General features: G+C 40.2%; 1 long non-coding RNA gene across 1 annotated transcript in view; it reads left to right on the top strand.

The window, feature by feature from the left end:
* Positions 1-3,920: 3,920 nt before the first annotated feature.
* LOC143940870 (uncharacterized) overlaps positions 3,921-12,012 on the top strand; it is a 67,871-nt gene continuing 59,779 nt past the window's right edge. The window contains exon 1 of the long non-coding RNA XR_013263947.1: positions 3,921-4,001. This is a non-coding gene — a long non-coding RNA (uncharacterized LOC143940870). The remainder of the gene's footprint in view (positions 4,002-12,012) is intronic.

Here is a 12,012-nt window from a genome sequence, read left to right as displayed (position 1 = left end):
CTTTTGTTTACTCTTTGCTCAGCAGAATGTATTTTGGGGTGTAATTCTTGGAATGTGCATGCTATGTGTCCCTGGAACACCTGATGGTGTTCCTTGCATGTTGGGCCTCTGTATGTGGCCAAGCTGTGTGAAAGTCTCACACATTTGGTATTGCCATACTTAGGAGGAGTAGCAGAATGTATTTTGAAGTGTCATTTTTGCTATGTACATGGTATGTGTTGGAAATATCTTATAAATGGACAACTTTGAGTAAAAAAAAATGCGTTTTCATTTTTTTTCCACATATTCCCAAAACTTCTGGAAAAAAATGAACCGTTCAAAAGACTCATTATGCCTGATAGATTATATGTTGGGGTGTTAGCTTTCCAAAATGGGGTCAGTTTATGGGCGTTTCCATTGTCCTGGTGCTCCAGGGCCTTCAAAAGTGTAATAGGTGGTTTAGAAATGAGATGTGTAATTTATGCTCCTAGAATGCCTGATGGTGCTATTTCAATATTGGGCCTCTGTATGTGGCCAGGCTGTGTAAAAGTCTCACACTTGTGATATTGTAATACTCAGAAGGAGTAGCAGAATGTATTTTGGGGCATCATTTGTGGTATACACATGCCATGTGAGAGAAATAACCTATTACATTGAAAATTTTGTGAGAAAAAAAAAATCTTCATTTAGCAAGGAATTGTGGGAAAAAATGACAACATCAAAAACCTCACCATGCCTCTTACTAAATACCTTGGAATGTCTACTTTCAAAAAAGGGGTCATTTGGGGAGTATTTGCTTTCCTGGCTTGTTCGGGGAGCAAGAAATGAGATAGGCCACCAGTACATCAGGTGTGATCAATTTTTTATGATTCGCACCACAGCTTGTGGACTCTCTAACTTTCACAAAGACCAAATAATATCCACTAATTTGGGTTATTTTTACCAAAGATATGTAGCAATTTAAATTGTGGCCAAAATTTATGAAGAAAAATTAATAATTTGCAAAATTTTATCACATAAACTAAGAAAAATTTGTTTTTTTTCCCCAAATTTTCTGTCTTTTTTAATTTATAGCGCAAAAAAAAACAAAAACCCAGAGGTGGTCAAATACCACCAAAAGAAAGCTCTATTTTTATGAAAAAAAGGACAAAAAATGCATTTGGGTACAGTGTTACATGACTGAGTAATTGTCATTCAAAGTGTGAGAGCACCGAAAGCTGAAAATTGGTCTGGGCAGGAAGGGTGTTTAAGTGCCCAGTAGGCAAGTGGTTAATTAAAGCACTTCCCCCCAAGCACCTTGTCCCAATCTTGATGGGGATAAGGGTCTCATCCCCACAACCCTTTCCGGTTGGTTGTGAGGGTCTGCAGGCAGGCAACTTATCGAAATCTGGAAGGGGGGCCCCCAGATCCCACCCACCCATGTGAATGGGTAGGGATACATTGTACCCCTACCCATTCACCAAAAAAGTGTTAAAACAGTTAAAATGACAGGAGACAGTTTTGGACAATTCCTTTATTTTAAAAAAAGTGTCCTGCAATGTCCATCCATCTTCAATCACGGCGCCAACGTTACCGGAAAAAAAAAATGATTAGCGCTTCAATCATCACAGCACCATGCTTGATATGGTGTCAGGGTGATTGAAGAACATTATTTCTATTATTACATTGTAGTAATAAACTAAATAGTTTAACTCACTATAATGCACAATCAGTCAGGAGCCATGTGGATTGTCACTTGCCACGTTACCTGCCACGCTGCCTGTCACTAGATGTGGAATGTCACTTGCCACGTTGCCTGCCACCACTGCAGGCCTCTGTGCAGTGGTGGGTTCTGAATGAAGATAGGAGAGCAGTGATGCGGGGCAGGCGGTGAGAGAGAATGTCATCTCTCTGCTCTCCTCCATACCTCTGACATTGAGGCTGTCAGAACATCGGCTGTGAGGGCGAAAGAGTGGTGATGCGGGGGGTGGAGAGAGATGATGTCATCTCTGCTTACCTGCTCGCTTCTTCCATCCACCCAGCTCTCATATGCCGTCCACTTGGCTGTCTCATGCTGTCCTCCCAGCTCTCTTATGCTGGCCACTCGGCTCTTTCATCCCGTCTGCTCGCCCAGGTGTCTCATACCGGCCGCCCGCACCTGCGGCCCGGCTGCAGAAAGGCTAGTAGTGGGCCACAGCTTGGTGGTTGATGACCCCTGTATTAAGGAACAGCCTCAGCCTCAGCTCCTGTCCAGCCATGCTTGCTGACACATTTCAGCCTACTCCCAGGGCTTTAATATCATCGCCTTAAAGGGCCGTACACTTTATTTTATTGACACTGGTTGTGGACTTTTTTATTGTCTGTTTCATTTTACCCATGTAACGTTCACATATTTTAAATTTTTTATGCTATATGACCATTGAGGTCTATTCATTGTGTATGTATGTGTAATATATTTGTTTTATATCTGTGCTTTATATTTATTGTGTCACATATGGTAGAACAGATCTATATTTAGTGTTGGGATTGCGCACTTGATTATCATTTTTATTTGTACCCAGTATTCAAATTGATTGTGTTCTGCATTCTCAATAAATATTTACACTCACATGAACTTTAATGGCATCCCAGTCTTAGTCCGTAGGTTTCAGTATTGAGTTGGCCCATCCTTTGCAGCTCTAACTGCGTCAACTGTTCTGGGAAGACTATCCACAAGGTTTAGGAGCTTATAAGTGTGTCTATGGGAATGTTTGACCATTCTTCCAGTAGCGCATTTGTGAGATCAGGCACTGATGTTGGAGGAGAAGGCCTGGCTTGCAGTCTCCACTCTAATTCATCCCAAAGGTGTTCTATCAGGTTGAGGTCAGGACTATGTGCAGGCCAGTGAAGTTCCTCCTCCCCAAATTCGCTTATCCATGTCTTTATGGACCTTGCTTTGTGCACTGGTGCGCAGTCATGTTGGAATAGGAAGGGGCCATCTCCAAACATGAAATTGTCTTGGTATGCTGACGCCTTAAGAGTTCCCATCACTGGAACTAAGGGGCCAAGCCCAACCTCTGAAAAACAACGCTACACAATAATCCCTGCTCCACCAAATGATTTGGACCAGTGCACAAATCAAGGTCCATAATGACCTGGATGAGTGAGTTTGGGGTGGAGGAACTTGATTGGCATGCACAGAATCCTAACCTCAACCCGATAGAACACCTTTGCGATGAATTAGAGTGGAGACTGCGAGTCAGGCCTTCTCGTCCACATCAGTGCCTGACTTCACAAATGTGCGCTGGAACAATGGTCAAACATTTCCATAGACACACTCCTAAACCTTGTGGACAGCCTTCCCAGAAGAGTTGAAGCTGTTATAGCTGCAAAGGATGGGCCAACTGAATATTAAACCCTATGGACTAATGCCGCGTACACACGATCGGACATTCCGACAACAAAATCCATGGGATTTTTTCTGACGGATGTTGGCTCAAACTTGTCTTGCATACACATTGTCACACAATGTTGTCAGAAATTCCGAACGTCAAGAACGTGGTGATGTACGACGAGCCGAGAAAATTGAAGTTCAATAGCCAGTGCGGCTCTTCTGCTTGATTCCAAGCATGTGTAGAACATTGTGCATCGAATTGTGTACACATGATCGGAATTTCCGACGATGGATTTTGTTGTTGGAAAATTTGATATCCAGATCTCAAATTGTGTGAACGTCTAATGGAGCCTACACATGGTCAGAATTTCCGACAACAAGCTCCGATCGGACATTTTCCATCGGAAAATCCAACCATGTGTACTCGGCATAAGACTGCGATGCCATTAAAGTTCATGTGTTTGTAAAGGCAAGTGCCCCAATACTTTTTATAATATAGTGTATTTATCTAAGCGCATAAGATTGCTTGTTTTATGATCTTTTTCTGAATACCTGTTTTGACCTCATTCATTTGACCTGGTCACATTGTAGGATTCATCCTCTGAGTTTAAACTTTATCAAGATCTTCAGTCGTGTTTTCTAATGAGCTACCTGTGGATTCTGCCAGTATGTAAGTGCTATTCCATCATAACCTAGGAAAGTTTGGAAATCACAATCTACATAGCCTCAGCAGCTGAAACAGAATAACTTATCCAGGTTTCAGTTAAGACATATGCAGCTCACATCTAGATTTCAACACACTCTTGCTATATTTTATGAACAATTGCTGGATGTGGCCTTAGTTTACCGAACACAAGGATTTTATATGCAACAGATGTTTTTGCCATACGCTTTCTTGATAAAAGAGGAAACATTCTTCATTTATATTGTACTTGTTATCAGTGTCCATTAGAGTCAGCTATTTTGTTAGCTGAACCAATATTTGGCCTGTCAGCCACATTAGTGACATCATTCTGGTGTTAGAATAGACAATCATAAAAACCAAACCTAGCCAAAACTTTCTTTTTTTTTCAGTTTTAGGTAGATTTTGGAAGAGTTAAAAATTCTAGCAGGTTTTGTTGCTGCCTGGGTCCTTTATTTCTGGGTCTATTTGACAATTGTCAGACAGAACAGGATGCATGGGAAATCTCCCCAACTAGGATGCAGACAACAATAATAAAAACAAAAAATTGCTTTTAAAACAGCAGGAAGGAGTTGAACCTCCTGTATACCTCCCAACTTTTTCAAAAGGGAATGAGGGACACCTATTAGCAAATTTATGTAGGCATAGGATACACCCCCTGCCACACCCCCTTAAAGGAGAATTATATGTAAAAAAAAAGATTAGGTAACCCACGTGTGCTTTTTTTTTACTACTATTATTCCTTTATACTTGTTTTGAAATTTACAAATGTAGCAATTAAGACTTTTTGAAAGATAAAAAGTGCATTTTATATACAACTATATAGATCAGACCAAAATGAGGAGGAATGAGGGACAGGGGGGCATTGTTCGTAATCAAGGACAGTCCCTCGAAATCAGGGACAGTCCCTCGAAATCAGGGAAAGTCCCTCGAAATCAGGGACAGTCCCTCAAAATCAGGGACAGTTGGGAGCTATGCCTTCTGTAACATTTTGATTGTTTTCTGACTCTCTACTGAGGTCATGAAGAACAGGAAGTGAATGGAAGTTCCCCCGGAGAGAATACAGACTCCCCTTAAAATCTGAAAGAAAAACTGGAGAATTTCCGCTCATTGCAAAACAAAAGGAAAACATTTTTGGCTAGAGTTGGGATTTACCATTATAACTATTAAACATTGCAGCTAGATAAACTCAAGTTCAAGGTAGACTTTAAAACTCATGGCTGTAGCGGTAATGTCACAGTTACTGATTCACTGTGGAAAAAATAAACCCTTTTCCACGAACATGCCCGCCAGTTAGGAATCCTCTCCACAACCAATGCCTGTAATTCCTCCAGTGGTAAACTAATATGTAGAGACTTTCAGCAATTCCCAGGAACAGGTAACTAAATCTCCAGTGTTCCTGGTGGCTGGGAATGCAGTTGGAGCCACTTTTAGCTGATGTTCAATCATGCAAGGTGTTGACTAAATAATAAATGAGATTTCTTTTTTACAGCGCTGTAAATGTGTTTGCACTGTGAATTCAGATGTAATATTGTTAAAAAATAGCTCTGGCTGGATTTGTATAATTACTTATTTCTTTACAATTTTTAATTCAAACCTTTGAGAAGGGCATTGATGTAATAACAAAAATGTCGAAACATTTTTTTTATTGTATTATGCATTGTATTTATGACTTGTAATTATTTTTAAGGAGTTTTTTGTTCTACCAACAGACATTCAAAATGACGAGTCCAACTTGTCAGCAATTTTAGGCGTTTAGAGATATGCCCCCCATTACCTGCCAAATATGAAAATGTATTTTTTCTCTTTCCTTGTGTCGGTCCACTTATGATGTTTGCCACAGATCTGTGTAAAAAAAAGAATGAATGAGATCTCAGGAGAAAGCCCATTTATTATTTTGTTCTACATAGACCTCTCAGTGTACATACTATATTTCTAGAGAAGGCCTCTAGTGAGACCCTGGCTACAGTATCAGTGCTTCTACAGACCAGAAAGTACAATTTACTTTTCTGTAAGTAGCTGCCGAATTTATTTTTAACTTACAAAGTTTTGCAATGTTAACATTCTCTATTCTTATAGTTATACATTTACATAATTGGTAAAGTTAAATGAAGACACTGGTTCATTCAGTTCATCCTGAGTGTGTGCCTGTATGTTCATGTCCCTACCATTTTCATTATCGTTGTGCATTGTGCTTGCTAAGAACCATACCTAAAAGTTTTTCGAATTTATCTTCTCTCCCCGCTGACACCACCAACTGTGGAAAGGAGTTCCACATCCTTACTTTTATAAAAGTAAGGAACTCCTTATGTAGTTTAAGGTTGAACCCTTTCTCATCCAACTTCATTTTGTGGCCATGCATCTTCTTTAGAGTCTTGAGATTAAAAAGTTTTATTCCAAAAATACAGTCACCGTTTAAAGCTTTGTTTGATGTGATCATATCCCATCTTAAGCATCTATTCTCCAGGGAGAATAAGTTTAATATTTGCAGTCGTACCTCATAACCGAGGTCCTCCAGCCCTATTATTAGTTTCACTGCCCTCCTTGTATGGCATACCAGAGTTTTGCAAAGTGGTAGAGTTAGAGATTTATCTCTTGAATAAATACTTTTTTTAATGCATGATAGTCTCTAACCTTGCTAGCTACAGCTTGGCGCTGCATGCAATGCTGAGTCTGTGATCTACTAGGAACCCCAGATCCTTTTCCTTTCTTGAAGTTCTTCCCTTAGCAAGTACCTTGCATATTTTTAGTTCCCAAGTGCATTACTTTACATTTTTTCAGTATTAAACCTCATCGCCATATAGCTAACCGCCCTTCTATTTTAACTAGATCGTCTTGTAAAGTTGCTATAACTTCTTGTAATGTTGTACAGTGATTGCCTTGTTTAGTTTTGTGTCATTAGCAAACACTGAGATTGAACTATTTATTCCAACCTCTTTAACGTTTATGAACAAGTTAAACATAATTGGTCCCATGACAAAACCCTGGGGAACATCGCTAATTCAGAAACTATGCCACTAATCCCTATTCTATGGATGCGCTCCTGAAATCAGATTTCTATCCAGGTGCATACAATATCATCAATGCCATTTGTAAATTAATCACTTAGCAACCGGCCCATAGCTAAATGACGGCTACAGGGCGGTTGCTTAACCCCGGGAGGGCGTACTATGACGTCCTCCCAGAACTCCGCTCTCGTACACCCCCTGGGGCGCACACCCGAGATCATCCATTTACTACATGATCGCTCTGTCAAATGACATGACGCTGGTTCCTCTGTCCTCTCTGTGTACCGATCGGTACATTGTGAGAGGAAAGGGGAGAGATCGGATGGCAACAGCGCTGTAGTGCCCACAACGCTGCTCTGTGACAATTGCAGTCACATCCAGCCATCCATCCATCCATGCTCAGCCATCCCCCCATGCTCAGCCATACCATGCAATACCCTGCAATACCCTGCCATACCCTGCAATACCATGCAATACACTGCAATACCCTGCCATACCCTGCAATACCCTGCTATACTCTGCAGTACCCTGCCATATTCTGCAATACCCAGCCATACCCAGCCATACTCAGCAATACCCAGTCATACTCTGCAATACCCAGCCATACTCTGCAATTCTCAGTGATACCCAGCCATATTCTGCAATACCCAGCCAAACTCTGCGATACCCAGCCATACCCAGCCATACTCGGCGATACCCTGCCCTACCCAGCCATATCCAGCCATGCTCAACCATACTTAGCCATGCTCGGCCATGCTCAGCCATACTCGGCCTCTGTATGTGGCCAGGCTGTGGGAGTCTCACACATGTGGTATCGCCGTACTCAGAAGGAGTAGAAGAATATATTTTGGGGTGTCATTTTTGGTATGTACATGCTATGTGTTAGAAATCTTGTATAAATGGACAACTTTGTGTTAAAAAAAATGTGTTTTAACCACTTCCCACCTGTCGGCCATCATATGACATCCTTGACTTTGTGCAGGGATATCTGAATGATGCCTGCAGCTACAAGCATCATTCAGATATAAGCTTTTTCAGCCAGCGATTCCCTACGCCATAAGAATGATCATAATGGCTGTCCCACACACATGAGCAGACAGGTAGGGAGGGAGAGAGAGAGAGGAGAGCAGCGGGATGACAGAGGCATGTAACCTGACCACGGTAATCATGGATCAGCAGCTATGATTACCATGGTCAGCACACTAAGAGACACAGGAACAGGCAGGATCAACCAGGTTTTTTTACAGCATAGAAAGAAACAAATTGAACAGCACAAGCACTGTGTTGCATAACCTGCTATAAGGGAACAGGATCTCTTTTTTTTTTTAGGGAGGACTCACCACTACAATCAAAGCCAGGATCGTTTTTTTTATTTTTTTTTTATTTTTTTTATTTCAGGCTTTCCAGCCTAGAGGTGAGATGTGGGGTCTTATTGACCCCATATCTAACTGTAAAGAGGACCTGTCATGCCATATTCCTATTACAAGGGATGTTTACATTCCTTGTAATAGGAATAAAAGTGATCAAAAAAATAATTTTTGGAAAAAAGCATCAAACTAAAACAAATAAAGTAAAATTAACAATACATTTTTTTTTTTTTAAGCGCCCCTGTCCCCATGTGCTCGCATGCAGATGCAAACGCATACGTAAGTCCCGCCCACATATGAAAACGATGTTCAAACCACACATGTGAGGTATCACTGCGAACGTTAGAGCGAGAGCAATAATTCTGGCCCTAGACCTCATCTGTAACTCAAAACAACGTTGCCTATGGAGATTTTTAAGTAGTGAAGTTTGGCGCCATTTCACGAGCGTGTGCAATTTTGAAGGGTGACGTGTTAGTTATCTATTTACTCAGCGTAACTTCATCTTTCATATTATGCAAAAACATTGGTCTAACTTTACTGTTTTGTTATTTGTAAAGCACAAAATGTTTATTTTCCCCAAAAAACGTGTTCGAACAATTGCTGCGCAAGTACCGTGTGGGATACAAAGTTGCAATGACCACCATTGTATTCTCTAGGGTCTTTGCTAAAAAAAATATATGCTCCCTGCATGATGGACCTCTGTATGTGGCCATACTGTGTAAAAGTCTCACACGTGGTATCGTCATACTTGGGAGTAATAGCAGAATGTGTTTTGGGGTGTAATTTGTGGTATGCATATGCTGTGTGAGAGAAATAACCTGCTAATATGACAATTTTGTGAAAAAAAGAATTGTGGGAAAAAATGACAACTTCAAAAAACTCACCATGCCTCTAAATACCTTGGAATGTCTTCTTTCCAAAAAGGGGTCATGGGGGGGGAGGGTATTTGTACTTTTCTGGCATGTTAGGGTCTCAAGAACTGAGATAGGCCGTTGTGATCAATTTTCAGATATTGGCACCATAGCTTGTGGACTTTATAGCTTTCACAAAGACCAAGTAATATATACCAATTTGTACTTATTTTTACCAAAGATATGTAGCAGTATAAATTCTGACCAAAATATATCAAGAAAAATTACTAATTTGCTACATTTTATAACAGAAACTAAGAAAAAATATATTTTTTTACAGAATTTTCAGTATTTTTTCTTTTATAGCGCAAAAGATAAAAAACCCAATGGTGATTAAATACCACCAAAATAAAGTTCTATTTGTGTGAAAAAAGGACAAAAATTTCATATGGGTACAGTGTTGTATGGCTGAGTAATTGTCATTCAAAATGTCAGATCACTGGAAATTGGTCTGGTTATTAAGGGGGTATAAGTGCCCAGTGGTCAAGTGGTTAAAGAGGTTGTGACCCTATAAAAAAAAGAGATCCTGTTCCCTTATAGCAGGTTAAACAACACAGTGCTTGTGCTGTTCAATTTGTTTCTTTCTATACTGTAAAAAACCTGGTTGATCCTGCCTGTTCCTGTTTCCCCTTAGTGTGCTGACCACAGTAATCATAGCCGCTGATCCATGATTACCATGGTCAGGTTACATGCCTCTGTCATCCTGCTGCTCTCCTCTCTCCCCCTCCCTCGCTAACCTGTCTGCTCATGTGTGTTGGAGCCGTCTCCTCCTCCCCCCCCACTCCTGCCACTATTAGTAGCTGGCAGTAAAGTTAAATAAAGCTTACTGCCAGCCCCTCTGTTTTACTAAGCGATCCTATACTGTGTATATGTTTTCATAAAGTTGTCCATGTAAATACCTTATTTTAGATTGGTTCTAGCTGGTCACATGACCTTCAGCTGTTCTCCTCCTCTGATCTAAGGGCTTCAGCAGGAGGGACTGAGCGGAGAGCACAGTGGTCACAAGAACTCCCCGCTAACATCAGGGGAGGATCTGGGCCTTTAGATCAGAGGAGGGGAGCAGCCGGAGGTCACATGACCGGCCAGAACTGATCTGAAATAAGATATTTACAGGGACAATTTTATAAAAACATGTACACAGTGTAGAATCATTTAGTAAAACAGAGGGTCTGGCAGTAATAGTTATTTGACTTTACAACCACTTGTTCTTCCTCAATCCCCCTGAGGAAGACACGTGACAGATCCCTGTGTCAAACACGCATAGTGGAGGTGACAGGATGGTCCAGTAGGCAGCAGGTTTGAACGCTGCAAATGGACAAGCTATCTCATAGTTTTGTTCTTTTATCTGCTATAGAGTGGTGTGCTTTAGCCCCTGGAAGATGTGAGTACTCATATTGATGTTTTATAAATAAAATAAGTTATTATAAAACACACACACGATAATACACCATTTAGACCTTATTTTTGTATATGGACTTTCTGCTGGACATCTCAGGATCCCAAAGTGTTTCATTCACATAGAACCCAGGGGTGGTTCACAGGCATTTTTTGACCAAACTTAGGTGTGCGGTCAAATGCCCTAAAATGAGCAGATTCACACAGGGGGGGCACAATCACAGGATTTTACTTCGCCAGCATGAGTGACTTTTTTTTTCATTTAATATCTTTGTTTATATGCGTTATATTACATTGGTTACTTCAATATAGTGCGGCACTTCTCATCTGTTATTGTTTTAATTTGCCAGCACAATGGACATTTTTTATTTTATTGTTTAATATGTTTGATATCATGCACTGTTTGCACTAAGATATTCATTCATTTAAATGTGTCATATCACATTGGTAATCTTAATATAGCGCACCATTTTATTTGTTTTTATATATTCATGCACTTATGAGATTGTGATCAATGCCAGCAGCTGTATCAATTGAGGAGTTTCTGAGTCATTAGTTTAGTTTGCGCGCAAGCTCATTCAGTTTATAGCTTTTTACTATTAATATATTTTAAAAAAGAATTTTCTTTTTTTTTAACTCTCCTTTGAAACCTGTCTCTCTTTTAGCTGCCCCGATTATGCTCTTGCATTTTTTTCTTGCCTTCTTTGTAGTTTTGGAATGCCGATGGTGATCCTTCAGTCATATTTTTTAAGGGCATCTTTCTCAATAATATGCCTTTTACCTTATTATTTAGCCACCCAGGTTTACCTTTTTTTTTCATTTATATTTTTTGCCCAGTGGAATGCACTGATAAATGCCATTGTTTTATATGTCCCTAAGGCACTCCCATTTGTCTTCAGTGTTCTTTGTTGCAAGAATGTTATCCCATTTAGTAGCATGTAGTGATAGTGATGTAGTGATTAGCATGGCTTATTAAAATTATTTAAATTTTTTTGTTTATTAAAATTAGCTTTTTTGAAATGTAGTGTCCTTATTCTTCCCTCCTGTCTTTTTTTTCCTATAATTTATGGCAAGCGTAAGTACTCTGTGGTTGCTATTACCTAAATCATCCCCATAAAAGGTCAAGCAGAGCAATATTTCTAGCTGGAGCTTCTATGATTTGACTTATGAAAGTGTCCTGCATTACATTCAAGAAATAACGAGCCTTAAGCCACGTACACACGATCAAACATTCTCTGGGACTGTGACATCATAATGGGCGGGGACATCATCTGGCGATGTCCCTATATAAGTTGCCGCATGTCGCGTGCCTGTCATC

This window comes from Lithobates pipiens, unplaced genomic scaffold, assembly GCF_037356315.1.
Source record: "Lithobates pipiens isolate NorthernLeopardFrog02 unplaced genomic scaffold, aLitPip1_a1.2 Scaffold_3, whole genome shotgun sequence".
Classification (NCBI taxonomy): Eukaryota; Metazoa; Chordata; class Amphibia; order Anura; family Ranidae; genus Lithobates; species Lithobates pipiens.
The sequence above is the reverse complement of the archived record's forward strand: the minus strand, read 5'-3'. Positions and strand labels throughout refer to the sequence as shown.